Raw genomic sequence first — 13,742 nt, 5'->3', positions numbered from 1 at the left:
AGATTCCCTCTGGGAGCGTAGGTTCGAATCCTACCGGCTGCGTGCGATTTTGCGTAAAGAGGAGCAAATATTTTCACACACGTGAACGCGGTTGCAAACCGATGGCGCCATCTTCAACAAGACGAAAATTTCCGTTTAACAATACTGAGTGTCGCGACGGCTGCTGCTTACTGTGGCTACCGGTTCTCCTCTCACTGACGCTGGGACTGCAGAAAGCCGTCGCAGGCCCACGAGTGCGCTCCCGTCATTTTCTCGCGTCGACGCCGAGTTCGTGAGTACACAGACGTGCTTGGAAGCGTTGGACAGAGCCAACATTCATTTCTCTCTTTTTTAAGAATCGCAATTCAGTCATTCGAGTGCGGAAAAAGCAATGGTGCAGCGTTTCTTTTCTTAAGATCTCGCAGCTACTTGCAAGTATGTCGACCACTTAAGACGACAGAAAACTAGCGTCAGCGGTGCGTCAGTGGGAAGTCGGTGAAGTCGCCATTGGAGCCATAAGCCAGTAATTACGTCATGCGAATCACTCGCCCGCCACGCAGCTGTACGATAGCTCAGTCGGTAGAGCGTTTGATTTTCAACCAAAGGGTGTTGGGTTCAACGCCATGTCTTGGCGAAAATTAATACACTTTCGTAACGGCTAATGTGCTGGCAATGGAAACACTACAGAAAAGAGTGAGGCCACGCCGCTTTCTGCCATTGGATTGCTTCTAAAGGTGCACTTTCACTTGTCGGAAGACGCTACTGCTACCGGCAGTCGTGGCCGAGTGGTTAAGGCGTCTGACTTGAAATCAGATTCCCTCTGGGAGCGTAGGTTCGAGTCCTGCTGACTGCGGAAATTTTGTAGCTCTCAAAAGATGGACGTTCAGCTGCATTCTAGCAGTTGCGTCACTACTAAACACGTGGGTCGCCGGCAATGTGCAGTGTTATTGGCTGCAGCGCTACAGTCGCACCCAGAAGCCACAGCTCATCGCCTCGTCACACTGCCGTCCACCAGGTGTCAGTGCAGATGTGTCCATTTTAGCTTGCAGACAATTACGTGTAGCAATTTATGAGCTAACGCAAGTCAAATGTTTTAGCGTGTGTATCTGCTAGATACTGCCTCTCACATGGTAGAGAGGCTCACTCCTTCTTGTGTCTCGTTCTCTGCACACGAGTTGCACGTGGCATCGATATAGCAAAGGTTTTCTAGAGAAAGCGAAGTCAATATTACATGAATCGAGTCGACATGTTTGCTTCTTACGATGATGGAATCAGAAGAAATGTGTGTGGTACTTCACTGCATCTGCTGCTCGCCTTTCAGCGTCCCTATGTCTTATCAGACGAAGATGACTGTGAAATTGGCGGCGATTCAGAGGTTAACGAAGACGCGCAAATCTGCGGACTTAGGTGTGAGCCGAAATAGCTCAGTTGGGAGAGCGTTAGACTGAAGATCTAAAGGTCCCTGGGTCGATCCCGGGTTTCGGCAAGCGTATGTTTTGAAGCTGATGCCAATGGAATTGCTCCGAGTCTGTGATGATGTAGGTACAGCCGATAACAAAAATGACTCTATCCTGTAACTGTTCAGGTTGTCTAGTGCTTGCCGTAAGAGGAACACAGTAGGCAACTCCCTGAGAAGTAAGAAAATACGAAAAGTCCTACCGACTGCGTTCCTTTTTTTGTGTCAGGAGGTGAAGAACGTCTCCAACGGAACCGTGAAATGAGCGAAAACGTGGGAAGCATTGCATTCGAAATGCTTGTGAAATTTCCAATTACTCAGTGAGTGTCGACAAAACACGTAAATCCTCTACTCCAACGTATGAGACCTAACGACTGCTGCGGTTTGTTTTTGCATCGGGTGTCAGCATTCTTCGATAGTCTGCTACAAGCTTAGCGCGACACGTTTGTAGACAGCATTCAGGCGACGTTTAATTAGTAACAGCTCCATGCAGCGATAGCACAGCTGTGAAGGACATGAGTCAATGTACAGCTGTGCATCGTGGGATGTTCTGTACTGTCGTGTGAGCCCGGATAGCTCAGTCGGTAGAGCATTAGGCTTTTAACCTAAGGGTCCAGGGTTCAAGTCCCTGTTCGAGCGGATATTTTAATACTTTGGTAGCGATTCCTCTGGTAGCGGTGGAAACACTACGGAAAAGAATGCAGCTACGCCGTTTTCTGATGCCACATAGCTTTAAAACGTAGAAGTTGCATGTGTCGGAGAACCTCGACCTACGGGCAGTCGTGGCGGGGTGGTTAAGGCGTCTGACTCGAAATCAGATTCCCTCTGGGAGCGTAGGTTCGAATCCTACCGGCTGCGTGCGATTTTGCGTAAAGAGGAGCAAATATTTTCACACACGTGAACGCGGTTGCAAACCGATGGCGCCATCTTCAACAAGACGAAAATTTCCGTTTAACAATACTGAGTGTCGCGACGGCTGCTGCTTACTGTGGCTACCGGTTCTCCTCTCACTGACGCTGGGACTGCAGAAAGCCGTCGCAGGCCCACGAGTGCGCTCCCGTCATTTTCTCGCGTCGACGCCGAGTTCGTGAGTACACAGACGTGCTTGGAAGCGTTGGACAGAGCCAACATTCATTTCTCTCTTTTTTAAGAATCGCAATTCAGTCATTCGAGTGCGGAAAAAGCAATGGTGCAGCGTTTCTTTTCTTAAGATCTCGCAGCTACTTGCAAGTATGTCGACCACTTAAGACGACAGAAAACTAGCGTCAGCGGTGCGTCAGTGGGAAGTCGGTGAAGTCGCCATTGGAGCCATAAGCCAGTAATTACGTCATGCGAATCACTCGCCCGCCACGCAGCTGTACGATAGCTCAGTCGGTAGAGCGTTTGATTTTCAACCAAAGGGTGTTGGGTTCAACGCCATGTCTTGGCGAAAATTAATACACTTTCGTAACGGCTAATGTGCTGGCAATGGAAACACTACAGAAAAGAGTGAGGCCACGCCGCTTTCTGCCATTGGATTGCTTCTAAAGGTGCACTTTCACTTGTCGGAAGACGCTACTGCTACCGGCAGTCGTGGCCGAGTGGTTAAGGCGTCTGACTTGAAATCAGATTCCCTCTGGGAGCGTAGGTTCGAGTCCTGCTGACTGCGGAAATTTTGTAGCTCTCAAAAGATGGACGTTCAGCTGCATTCTAGCAGTTGCGTCACTACTAAACACGTGGGTCGCCGGCAATGTGCAGTGTTATTGGCTGCAGCGCTACAGTCGCACCCAGAAGCCACAGCTCATCGCCTCGTCACACTGCCGTCCACCAGGTGTCAGTGCAGATGTGTCCATTTTAGCTTGCAGACAATTACGTGTAGCAATTTATGAGCTAACGCAAGTCAAATGTTTTAGCGTGTGTATCTGCTAGATACTGCCTCTCACATGGTAGAGAGGCTCACTCCTTCTTGTGTCTCGTTCTCTGCACACGAGTTGCACGTGGCATCGATATAGCAAAGGTTTTCTAGAGAAAGCGAAGTCAATATTACATGAATCGAGTCGACATGTTTGCTTCTTACGATGATGGAATCAGAAGAAATGTGTGTGGTACTTCACTGCATCTGCTGCTCGCCTTTCAGCGTCCCTATGTCTTATCAGACGAAGATGACTGTGAAATTGGCGGCGATTCAGAGGTTAACGAAGACGCGCAAATCTGCGGACTTAGGTGTGAGCCGAAATAGCTCAGTTGGGAGAGCGTTAGACTGAAGATCTAAAGGTCCCTGGTTCGATCCCGGGTTTCGGCAAGCGTATGTTTTGAAGCTGATGCCAATGGAATTGCTCCGAGTCTGTGATGATGTAGGTACAGCCGATAACAAAAATGACTCTATCCTGTAACTGTTCAGGTTGTCTAGTGCTTGCCGTAAGAGGAACACAGTAGGCAACTCCCTGAGAAGTAAGAAAATACGAAAAGTCCTACCGACTGCGTTCCTTTTTTTGTGTCAGGAGGTGAAGAACGTCTCCAACGGAACCGTGAAATGAGCGAAAACGTGGGAAGCATTGCATTCGAAATGCTTGTGAAATTTCCAATTACTCAGTGAGTGTCGACAAAACACGTAAATCCTCTACTCCAACGTATGAGACCTAACGACTGCTGCGGTTTGTTTTTGCATCGGGTGTCAGCATTCTTCGATAGTCTGCTACAAGCTTAGCGCGACACGTTTGTAGACAGCATTCAGGCGACGTTTAATTAGTAACAGCTCCATGCAGCGATAGCACAGCTGTGAAGGACATGAGTCAATGTACAGCTGTGCATCGTGGGATGTTCTGTACTGTCGTGTGAGCCCGGATAGCTCAGTCGGTAGAGCATTAGGCTTTTAACCTAAGGGTCCAGGGTTCAAGTCCCTGTTCGAGCGGATATTTTAATACTTTGGTAGCGATTCCTCTGGTAGCGGTGGAAACACTACGGAAAAGAATGCAGCTACGCCGTTTTCTGATGCCACATAGCTTTAAACCGTAGAAGTTGCATGTGTCGGAGAACCTCGACCTACGGGCAGTCGTGGCGGGGTGGTTAAGGCGTCTGACTCGAAATCAGATTCCCTCTGGGAGCGTAGGTTCGAATCCTACCGGCTGCGTGCGATTTTGCGTAAAGAGGAGCAAATATTTTCACACACGTGAACGCGGTTGCAAACCGATGGCGCCATCTTCAACAAGACGAAAATTTCCGTTTAACAATACTGAGTGTCGCGACGGCTGCTGCTTACTGTGGCTACCGGTTCTCCTCTCACTGACGCTGGGACTGCAGAAAGCCGTCGCAGGCCCACGAGTGCGCTCCCGTCATTTTCTCGCGTCGACGCCGAGTTCGTGAGTACACAGACGTGCTTGGAAGCGTTGGACAGAGCCAACATTCATTTCTCTCTTTTTTAAGAATCGCAATTCAGTCATTCGAGTGCGGAAAAAGCAATGGTGCAGCGTTTCTTTTCTTAAGATCTCGCAGCTACTTGCAAGTATGTCGACCACTTAAGACGACAGAAAACTAGCGTCAGCGGTGCGTCAGTGGGAAGTCGGTGAAGTCGCCATTGGAGCCATAAGCCAGTAATTACGTCATGCGAATCACTCGCCCGCCACGCAGCTGTACGATAGCTCAGTCGGTAGAGCGTTTGATTTTCAACCAAAGGGTGTTGGGTTCAACGCCATGTCTTGGCGAAAATTAATACACTTTCGTAACGGCTAATGTGCTGGCAATGGAAACACTACAGAAAAGAGTGAGGCCACGCCGCTTTCTGCCATTGGATTGCTTCTAAAGGTGCACTTTCACTTGTCGGAAGACGCTACTGCTACCGGCAGTCGTGGCCGAGTGGTTAAGGCGTCTGACTTGAAATCAGATTCCCTCTGGGAGCGTAGGTTCGAGTCCTGCTGACTGCGGAAATTTTGTAGCTCATCAAAAGATGGACGTTCAGCTGCATTCTAGCAGTTGCGTCACTACTAAACACGTGGGTCGCCGGCAATGTGCAGTGTTATTGGCTGCAGCGCTACAGTCGCACCCAGAAGCCACAGCTCATCGCCTCGTCACACTGCCGTCCACCAGGTGTCAGTGCAGATGTGTCCATTTTAGCTTGCAGACAATTACGTGTAGCAATTTATGAGCTAACGCAAGTCAAATGTTTTAGCGTGTGTATCTGCTAGATACTGCCTCTCACATGGTAGAGAGGCTCACTCCTTCTTGTGTCTCGTTCTCTGCACACGAGTTGCACGTGGCATCGATATAGCAAAGGTTTTCTAGAGAAAGCGAAGTCAATATTACATGAATCGAGTCGACATGTTTGCTTCTTACGATGATGGAATCAGAAGAAATGTGTGTGGTACTTCACTGCATCTGCTGCTCGCCTTTCAGCGTCCCTATGTCTTATCAGACGAAGATGACTGTGAAATTGGCGGCGATTCAGAGGTTAACGAAGACGCGCAAATCTGCGGACTTAGGTGTGAGCCGAAATAGCTCAGTTGGGAGAGCGTTAGACTGAAGATCTAAAGGTCCCTGGTTCGATCCCGGGTTTCGGCAAGCGTATGTTTTGAAGCTGATGCCAATGGAATTGCTCCGAGTCTGTGATGATGTAGGTACAGCCGATAACAAAAATGACTCTATCCTGTAACTGTTCAGGTTGTCTAGTGCTTGCCGTAAGAGGAACACAGTAGGCAACTCCCTGAGAAGTAAGAAAATACGAAAAGTCCTACCGACTGCGTTCCTTTTTTTGTGTCAGGAGGTGAAGAACGTCTCCAACGGAACCGTGAAATGAGCGAAAACGTGGGAAGCATTGCATTCGAAATGCTTGTGAAATTTCCAATTACTCAGTGAGTGTCGACAAAACACGTAAATCCTCTACTCCAACGTATGAGACCTAACGACTGCTGCGGTTTGTTTTTGCATCGGGTGTCAGCATTCTTCGATAGTCTGCTACAAGCTTAGCGCGACACGTTTGTAGACAGCATTCAGGCGACGTTTAATTAGTAACAGCTCCATGCAGCGATAGCACAGCTGTGAAGGACATGAGTCAATGTACAGCTGTGCATCGTGGGATGTTCTGTACTGTCGTGTGAGCCCGGATAGCTCAGTCGGTAGAGCATTAGGCTTTTAACCTAAGGGTCCAGGGTTCAAGTCCCTGTTCGAGCGGATATTTTAATACTTTGGTAGCGATTCCTCTGGTAGCGGTGGAAACACTACGGAAAAGAATGCAGCTACGCCGTTTTCTGATGCCACATAGCTTTAAACCGTAGAAGTTGCATGTGTCGGAGAACCTCGACCTACGGGCAGTCGTGGCGGGGTGGTTAAGGCGTCTGACTCGAAATCAGATTCCCTCTGGGAGCGTAGGTTCGAATCCTACCGGCTGCGTGCGATTTTGCGTAAAGAGGAGCAAATATTTTCACACACGTGAACGCGGTTGCAAACCGATGGCGCCATCTTCAACAAGACGAAAATTTCCGTTTAACAATACTGAGTGTCGCGACGGCTGCTGCTTACTGTGGCTACCGGTTCTCCTCTCACTGACGCTGGGACTGCAGAAAGCCGTCGCAGGCCCACGAGTGCGCTCCCGTCATTTTCTCGCGTCGACGCCGAGTTCGTGAGTACACAGACGTGCTTGGAAGCGTTGGACAGAGCCAACATTCATTTCTCTCTTTTTTAAGAATCGCAATTCAGTCATTCGAGTGCGGAAAAAGCAATGGTGCAGCGTTTCTTTTCTTAAGATCTCGCAGCTACTTGCAAGTATGTCGACCACTTAAGACGACAGAAAACTAGCGTCAGTGGGAAGTCGGTGAAGTCGCCATTGGAGCCATAAGCCAGTAATTACGTCATGCGAATCACTCGCACGCCACGCAGCTGTACGATAGCTCAGTCGGTAGAGCGTTTGATTTTCAACCAAAGGGTGTTGGGTTCAACGCCATGTCTAGGCGAAAATTAATACACTTTCGTAACGGCTAATGTGCTGGCAATGGAAACACTACAGAGAAGAGTGAGGCCACGCCGCTTTCTGCCATTGGATTGCTTCTAAAGGTGCACTTTCACTTGTCGGAAGACGCTACTGCTACCGGCAGTCGTGGCCGAGTGGTTAAGGCGTCTGACTTGAAATCAGATTCCCTCTGGGAGCGTAGGTTCGAGTCCTGCTGACTGCGGAAATTTTGTAGCTCTCAAAAGATGGACGTTCAGCTGCATTCTAGCAGTTGCGTCACTACTAAACACGTGGGTCGCCGGCAATGTGCAGTGTTATTGGCTGCAGCGCTACAGTCGCACCCAGAAGCCACAGCTCATCGCCTCGTCACACTGCCGTCCACCAGGTGTCAGTGCAGATGTGTCCATTTTAGCTTGCAGACAATTACGTGTAGCAATTTATGAGCTAACGCAAGTCAAATGTTTTAGCGTGTGTATCTGCTAGATACTGCCTCTCACATGGTAGAGAGGCTCACTCCTTCTTGTGTCTCGTTCTCTGCACACGAGTTGCACGTGGCATCGATATAGCAAAGGTTTTCTAGAGAAAGCGAAGTCAATATTACATGAATCGAGTCGACATGTTTGCTTCTTACGATGATGGAATCAGAAGAAATGTGTGTGGTACTTCACTGCATCTGCTGCTCGCCTTTCAGCGTCCCTATGTCTTATCAGACGAAGATGACTGTGAAATTGGCGGCGATTCAGAGGTTAACGAAGACGCGCAAATCTGCGGACTTAGGTGTGAGCCGAAATAGCTCAGTTGGGAGAGCGTTAGACTGAAGATCTAAAGGTCCCTGGTTCGATCCCGGGTTTCGGCAAGCGTATGTTTTGAAGCTGATGCCAATGGAATTGCTCCGAGTCTGTGATGATGTAGGTACAGCCGATAACAAAAATGACTCTATCCTGTAACTGTTCAGGTTGTCTAGTGCTTGCCGTAAGAGGAACACAGTAGGCAACTCCCTGAGAAGTAAGAAAATACGAAAAGTCCTACCGACTGCGTTCCTTTTTTTGTGTCAGGAGGTGAAGAACGTCTCCAACGGAACCGTGAAATGAGCGAAAACGTGGGAAGCATTGCATTCGAAATGCTTGTGAAATTTCCAATTACTCAGTGAGTGTCGACAAAACACGTAAATCCTCTACTCCAACGTATGAGACCTAACGACTGCTGCGGTTTGTTTTTGCATCGGGTGTCAGCATTCTTCGATAGTCTGCTACAAGCTTAGCGCGACACGTTTGTAGACAGCATTCAGGCGACGTTTAATTAGTAACAGCTCCATGCAGCGATAGCACAGCTGTGAAGGACATGAGTCAATGTACAGCTGTGCATCGTGGGATGTTCTGTACTGTCGTGTGAGCCCGGATAGCTCAGTCGGTAGAGCATTAGGCTTTTAACCTAAGGGTCCAGGGTTCAAGTCCCTGTTCGAGCGGATATTTTAATACTTTGGTAGCGATTCCTCTGGTAGCGGTGGAAACACTACGGAAAAGAATGCAGCTACGCCGTTTTCTGATGCCACATAGCTTTAAACCGTAGAAGTTGCATGTGTCGGAGAACCTCGACCTACGGGCAGTCGTGGCGGGGTGGTTAAGGCGTCTGACTCGAAATCAGATTCCCTCTGGGAGCGTAGGTTCGAATCCTACCGGCTGCGTGCGATTTTGCGTAAAGAGGAGCAAATATTTTCACACACGTGAACGCGGTTGCAAACCGATGGCGCCATCTTCAACAAGACGAAAATTTCCGTTTAACAATACTGAGTGTCGCGACGGCTGCTGCTTACTGTGGCTACCGGTTCTCCTCTCACTGACGCTGGGACTGCAGAAAGCCGTCGCAGGCCCACGAGTGCGCTCCCGTCATTTTCTCGCGTCGACGCCGAGTTCGTGAGTACACAGACGTGCTTGGAAGCGTTGGACAGAGCCAACATTCATTTCTCTCTTTTTTAAGAATCGCAATTCAGTCATTCGAGTGCGGAAAAAGCAATGGTGCAGCGTTTCTTTTCTTAAGATCTCGCAGCTACTTGCAAGTATGTCGACCACTTAAGACGACAGAAAACTAGCGTCAGTGGGAAGTCGGTGAAGTCGCCATTGGAGCCATAAGCCAGTAATTACGTCATGCGAATCACTCGCACGCCACGCAGCTGTACGATAGCTCAGTCGGTAGAGCGTTTGATTTTCAACCAAAGGGTGTTGGGTTCAACGCCATGTCTAGGCGAAAATTAATACACTTTCGTAACGGCTAATGTGCTGGCAATGGAAACACTACAGAGAAGAGTGAGGCCACGCCGCTTTCTGCCATTGGATTGCTTCTAAAGGTGCACTTTCACTTGTCGGAAGACGCTACTGCTACCGGCAGTCGTGGCCGAGTGGTTAAGGCGTCTGACTTGAAATCAGATTCCCTCTGGGAGCGTAGGTTCGAGTCCTGCTGACTGCGGAAATTTTGTAGCTCTCAAAAGATGGACGTTCAGCTGCATTCTAGCAGTTGCGTCACTACTAAACACGTGGGTCGCCGGCAATGTGCAGTGTTATTGGCTGCAGCGCTACAGTCGCACCCAGAAGCCACAGCTCATCGCCTCGTCACACTGCCGTCCACCAGGTGTCAGTGCAGATGTGTCCATTTTAGCTTGCAGACAATTACGTGTAGCAATTTATGAGCTAACGCAAGTCAAATGTTTTAGCGTGTGTATCTGCTAGATACTGCCTCTCACATGGTAGAGAGGCTCACTCCTTCTTGTGTCTCGTTCTCTGCACACGAGTTGCACGTGGCATCGATATAGCAAAGGTTTTCTAGAGAAAGCGAAGTCAATATTACATGAATCGAGTCGACATGTTTGCTTCTTACGATGATGGAATCAGAAGAAATGTGTGTGGTACTTCACTGCATCTGCTGCTCGCCTTTCAGCGTCCCTATGTCTTATCAGACGAAGATGACTGTGAAATTGGCGGCGATTCAGAGGTTAACGAAGACGCGCAAATCTGCGGACTTAGGTGTGAGCCGAAATAGCTCAGTTGGGAGAGCGTTAGACTGAAGATCTAAAGGTCCCTGGTTCGATCCCGGGTTTCGGCAAGCGTATGTTTTGAAGCTGATGCCAATGGAATTGCTCCGAGTCTGTGATGATGTAGGTACAGCCGATAACAAAAATGACTCTATCCTGTAACTGTTCAGGTTGTCTAGTGCTTGCCGTAAGAGGAACACAGTAGGCAACTCCCTGAGAAGTAAGAAAATACGAAAAGTCCTACCGACTGCGTTCCTTTTTTTGTGTCAGGAGGTGAAGAACGTCTCCAACGGAACCGTGAAATGAGCGCAAACGTGGGAAGCATTGCATTCGAAATGCTTGTGAAATTTCCAATTACTCAGTGAGTGTCGACAAAACACGTAAATCCTCTACTCCAACGTATGAGACCTAACGACTGCTGCGGTTTGTTTTTGCATCGGGTGTCAGCATTCTTCGATAGTCTGCTACAAGCTTAGCGCGACACGTTTGTAGACAGCATTCAGGCGACGTTTAATTAGTAACAGCTCCATGCAGCGATAGCACAGCTGTGAAGGACATGAGTCAATGTACAGCTGTGCATCGTGGGATGTTCTGTACTGTCGTGTGAGCCCGGATAGCTCAGTCGGTAGAGCATTAGGCTTTTAACCTAAGGGTCCAGGGTTCAAGTCCCTGTTCGAGCGGATATTTTAATACTTTGGTAGCGATTCCTCTGGTAGCGGTGGAAACACTACGGAAAAGAATGCAGCTACGCCGTTTTCTGATGCCACATAGCTTTAAACCGTAGAAGTTGCATGTGTCGGAGAACCTCGACCTACGGGCAGTCGTGGCGGGGTGGTTAAGGCGTCTGACTCGAAATCAGATTCCCTCTGGGAGCGTAGGTTCGAATCCTACCGGCTGCGTGCGATTTTGCGTAAAGAGGAGCAAATATTTTCACACACGTGAACGCGGTTGCAAACCGATGGCGCCATCTTCAACAAGACGAAAATTTCCGTTTAACAATACTGAGTGTCGCGACGGCTGCTGCTTACTGTGGCTACCGGTTCTCCTCTCACTGACGCTGGGACTGCAGAAAGCCGTCGCAGGCCCACGAGTGCGCTCCCGTCATTTTCTCGCGTCGACGCCGAGTTCGTGAGTACACAGACGTGCTTGGAAGCGTTGGACAGAGCCAACATTCATTTCTCTCTTTTTTAAGAATCGCAATTCAGTCATTCGAGTGCGGAAAAAGCAATGGTGCAGCGTTTCTTTTCTTAAGATCTCGCAGCTACTTGCAAGTATGTCGACCACTTAAGACGACAGAAAACTAGCGTCAGTGGGAAGTCGGTGAAGTCGCCATTGGAGCCATAAGCCAGTAATTACGTCATGCGAATCACTCGCACGCCACGCAGCTGTACGATAGCTCAGTCGGTAGAGCGTTTGATTTTCAACCAAAGGGTGTTGGGTTCAACGCCATGTCTAGGCGAAAATTAATACACTTTCGTAACGGCTAATGTGCTGGCAATGGAAACACTACAGAGAAGAGTGAGGCCACGCCGCTTTCTGCCATTGGATTGCTTCTAAAGGTGCACTTTCACTTGTCGGAAGACGCTACTGCTACCGGCAGTCGTGGCCGAGTGGTTAAGGCGTCTGACTTGAAATCAGATTCCCTCTGGGAGCGTAGGTTCGAGTCCTGCTGACTGCGGAAATTTTGTAGCTCTCAAAAGATGGACGTTCAGCTGCATTCTAGCAGTTGCGTCACTACTAAACACGTGGGTCGCCGGCAATGTGCAGTGTTATTGGCTGCAGCGCTACAGTCGCACCCAGAAGCCACAGCTCATCGCCTCGTCACACTGCCGTCCACCAGGTGTCAGTGCAGATGTGTCCATTTTAGCTTGCAGACAATTACGTGTAGCAATTTATGAGCTAACGCAAGTCAAATGTTTTAGCGTGTGTATCTGCTAGATACTGCCTCTCACATGGTAGAGAGGCTCACTCCTTCTTGTGTCTCGTTCTCTGCACACGAGTTGCACGTGGCATCGATATAGCAAAGGTTTTCTAGAGAAAGCGAAGTCAATATTACATGAATCGAGTCGACATGTTTGCTTCTTACGATGATGGAATCAGAAGAAATGTGTGTGGTACTTCACTGCATCTGCTGCTCGCCTTTCAGCGTCCCTATGTCTTATCAGACGAAGATGACTGTGAAATTGGCGGCGATTCAGAGGTTAACGAAGACGCGCAAATCTGCGGACTTTGGTGTGAGCCGAAATAGCTCAGTTGGGAGAGCGTTAGACTGAAGATCTAAAGGTCCCTGGTTCGATCCCGGGTTTCGGCAAGCGTATGTTTTGAAGCTGATGCCAATGGAATTGCTCCGAGTCTGTGATGATGTAGGTACAGCCGATAACAAAAATGACTCTATCCTGTAACTGTTCAGGTTGTCTAGTGCTTGCCGTAAGAGGAACACAGTAGGCAACTCCCTGAGAAGTAAGAAAATACGAAAAGTCCTACCGACTGCGTTCCTTTTTTTGTGTCAGGAGGTGAAGAACGTCTCCAACGGAACCGTGAAATGAGCGCAAACGTGGGAAGCATTGCATTCGAAATGCTTGTGAAATTTCCAATTACTCAGTGAGTGTCGACAAAACACGTAAATCCTCTACTCCAACGTATGAGACCTAACGACTGCTGCGGTTTGTTTTTGCATCGGGTGTCAGCATTCTTCGATAGTCTGCTACAAGCTTAGCGCGACACGTTTGTAGACAGCATTCAGGCGACGTTTAATTAGTAACAGCTCCATGCAGCGATAGCACAGCTGTGAAGGACATGAGTCAATGTACAGCTGTGCATCGTGGGATGTTCTGTACTGTCGTGTGAGCCCGGATAGCTCAGTCGGTAGAGCATTAGGCTTTTAACCTAAGGGTCCAGGGTTCAAGTCCCTGTTCGAGCGGATATTTTAATACTTTGGTAGCGATTCCTCTGGTAGCGGTGGAAACACTACGGAAAAGAATGCAGCTACGCCGTTTTCTGATGCCACATAGCTTTAAACCGTAGAAGTTGCATGTGTCGGAGAACCTCGACCTACGGGCAGTCGTGGCGGGGTGGTTAAGGCGTCTGACTCGAAATCAGATTCCCTCTGGGAGCGTAGGTTCGAATCCTACCGGCTGCGTGCGATTTTGCGTAAAGAGGAGCAAATATTTTCACACACGTGAACGCGGTTGCAAACCGATGGCGCCATCTTCAACAAGACGAAAATTTCCGTTTAACAATACTGAGTGTCGCGACGGCTGCTGCTTACTGTGGCTACCGGTTCTCCTCTCACTGACGCTGGGACTGCAGAAAGCCGTCGCAGGCCCACGAGTGCGCTCCCGTCATTTTCTCGCGTCGACGCCGAG

General features: G+C 49.0%; 24 non-coding genes across 24 annotated transcripts; all 24 read left to right on the top strand.

Moving 5' to 3' along the window:
* The first annotated feature begins 750 nt into the window (after nucleotides 1-750).
* Nucleotides 751-832, top strand: Trnas-uga (transfer RNA serine (anticodon UGA)). Its single transcript has one exon. It is a non-coding gene; the product is annotated as a tRNA-Ser (tRNA).
* A 560-nt stretch (nucleotides 833-1,392) lies between these two features.
* Trnaf-gaa (transfer RNA phenylalanine (anticodon GAA)) lies at nucleotides 1,393-1,465 on the top strand. Its single transcript has one exon. It is a non-coding gene; the product is annotated as a tRNA-Phe (tRNA).
* Nucleotides 1,466-2,001: 536 nt separating this feature from the next.
* Nucleotides 2,002-2,074, top strand: Trnak-uuu (transfer RNA lysine (anticodon UUU)). Its single transcript has one exon. It is a non-coding gene; the product is annotated as a tRNA-Lys (tRNA).
* Nucleotides 2,075-2,211: 137 nt separating this feature from the next.
* On the top strand, nucleotides 2,212-2,293 carry Trnas-cga (transfer RNA serine (anticodon CGA)). Its single transcript has one exon. It is a non-coding gene; the product is annotated as a tRNA-Ser (tRNA).
* A 708-nt stretch (nucleotides 2,294-3,001) lies between these two features.
* Trnas-uga (transfer RNA serine (anticodon UGA)) lies at nucleotides 3,002-3,083 on the top strand. The gene has a single exon. It is a non-coding gene; the product is annotated as a tRNA-Ser (tRNA).
* A 560-nt stretch (nucleotides 3,084-3,643) lies between these two features.
* Trnaf-gaa (transfer RNA phenylalanine (anticodon GAA)) lies at nucleotides 3,644-3,716 on the top strand. Its single transcript has one exon. It is a non-coding gene; the product is annotated as a tRNA-Phe (tRNA).
* Nucleotides 3,717-4,252: 536 nt separating this feature from the next.
* Nucleotides 4,253-4,325, top strand: Trnak-uuu (transfer RNA lysine (anticodon UUU)). Its single transcript has one exon. It is a non-coding gene; the product is annotated as a tRNA-Lys (tRNA).
* A 137-nt stretch (nucleotides 4,326-4,462) lies between these two features.
* On the top strand, nucleotides 4,463-4,544 carry Trnas-cga (transfer RNA serine (anticodon CGA)). The gene has a single exon. It is a non-coding gene; the product is annotated as a tRNA-Ser (tRNA).
* A 708-nt stretch (nucleotides 4,545-5,252) lies between these two features.
* Trnas-uga (transfer RNA serine (anticodon UGA)) lies at nucleotides 5,253-5,334 on the top strand. The gene has a single exon. It is a non-coding gene; the product is annotated as a tRNA-Ser (tRNA).
* Nucleotides 5,335-5,895: 561 nt separating this feature from the next.
* Trnaf-gaa (transfer RNA phenylalanine (anticodon GAA)) lies at nucleotides 5,896-5,968 on the top strand. The gene has a single exon. It is a non-coding gene; the product is annotated as a tRNA-Phe (tRNA).
* Nucleotides 5,969-6,504: 536 nt separating this feature from the next.
* Nucleotides 6,505-6,577, top strand: Trnak-uuu (transfer RNA lysine (anticodon UUU)). The gene has a single exon. It is a non-coding gene; the product is annotated as a tRNA-Lys (tRNA).
* Nucleotides 6,578-6,714: 137 nt separating this feature from the next.
* Nucleotides 6,715-6,796, top strand: Trnas-cga (transfer RNA serine (anticodon CGA)). Its single transcript has one exon. It is a non-coding gene; the product is annotated as a tRNA-Ser (tRNA).
* A 697-nt stretch (nucleotides 6,797-7,493) lies between these two features.
* On the top strand, nucleotides 7,494-7,575 carry Trnas-uga (transfer RNA serine (anticodon UGA)). Its single transcript has one exon. It is a non-coding gene; the product is annotated as a tRNA-Ser (tRNA).
* A 560-nt stretch (nucleotides 7,576-8,135) lies between these two features.
* On the top strand, nucleotides 8,136-8,208 carry Trnaf-gaa (transfer RNA phenylalanine (anticodon GAA)). Its single transcript has one exon. It is a non-coding gene; the product is annotated as a tRNA-Phe (tRNA).
* A 536-nt stretch (nucleotides 8,209-8,744) lies between these two features.
* On the top strand, nucleotides 8,745-8,817 carry Trnak-uuu (transfer RNA lysine (anticodon UUU)). The gene has a single exon. It is a non-coding gene; the product is annotated as a tRNA-Lys (tRNA).
* Nucleotides 8,818-8,954: 137 nt separating this feature from the next.
* Nucleotides 8,955-9,036, top strand: Trnas-cga (transfer RNA serine (anticodon CGA)). The gene has a single exon. It is a non-coding gene; the product is annotated as a tRNA-Ser (tRNA).
* A 697-nt stretch (nucleotides 9,037-9,733) lies between these two features.
* On the top strand, nucleotides 9,734-9,815 carry Trnas-uga (transfer RNA serine (anticodon UGA)). The gene has a single exon. It is a non-coding gene; the product is annotated as a tRNA-Ser (tRNA).
* Nucleotides 9,816-10,375: 560 nt separating this feature from the next.
* On the top strand, nucleotides 10,376-10,448 carry Trnaf-gaa (transfer RNA phenylalanine (anticodon GAA)). Its single transcript has one exon. It is a non-coding gene; the product is annotated as a tRNA-Phe (tRNA).
* A 536-nt stretch (nucleotides 10,449-10,984) lies between these two features.
* Nucleotides 10,985-11,057, top strand: Trnak-uuu (transfer RNA lysine (anticodon UUU)). Its single transcript has one exon. It is a non-coding gene; the product is annotated as a tRNA-Lys (tRNA).
* A 137-nt stretch (nucleotides 11,058-11,194) lies between these two features.
* Nucleotides 11,195-11,276, top strand: Trnas-cga (transfer RNA serine (anticodon CGA)). The gene has a single exon. It is a non-coding gene; the product is annotated as a tRNA-Ser (tRNA).
* A 697-nt stretch (nucleotides 11,277-11,973) lies between these two features.
* On the top strand, nucleotides 11,974-12,055 carry Trnas-uga (transfer RNA serine (anticodon UGA)). The gene has a single exon. It is a non-coding gene; the product is annotated as a tRNA-Ser (tRNA).
* A 560-nt stretch (nucleotides 12,056-12,615) lies between these two features.
* On the top strand, nucleotides 12,616-12,688 carry Trnaf-gaa (transfer RNA phenylalanine (anticodon GAA)). The gene has a single exon. It is a non-coding gene; the product is annotated as a tRNA-Phe (tRNA).
* A 536-nt stretch (nucleotides 12,689-13,224) lies between these two features.
* On the top strand, nucleotides 13,225-13,297 carry Trnak-uuu (transfer RNA lysine (anticodon UUU)). Its single transcript has one exon. It is a non-coding gene; the product is annotated as a tRNA-Lys (tRNA).
* Nucleotides 13,298-13,434: 137 nt separating this feature from the next.
* Trnas-cga (transfer RNA serine (anticodon CGA)) lies at nucleotides 13,435-13,516 on the top strand. The gene has a single exon. It is a non-coding gene; the product is annotated as a tRNA-Ser (tRNA).
* The last annotated feature ends 226 nt before the right edge of the window (nucleotides 13,517-13,742 follow it).

The sequence above is a fragment of the Schistocerca gregaria genome, unplaced genomic scaffold, assembly GCF_023897955.1.
Source record: "Schistocerca gregaria isolate iqSchGreg1 unplaced genomic scaffold, iqSchGreg1.2 ptg000857l, whole genome shotgun sequence".
In the NCBI taxonomy this organism is placed as follows: domain Eukaryota; kingdom Metazoa; phylum Arthropoda; class Insecta; order Orthoptera; family Acrididae; genus Schistocerca; species Schistocerca gregaria.
Note: the sequence above shows the minus strand (reverse complement) of the source record. Positions and strands in the feature narration are given on the sequence as shown.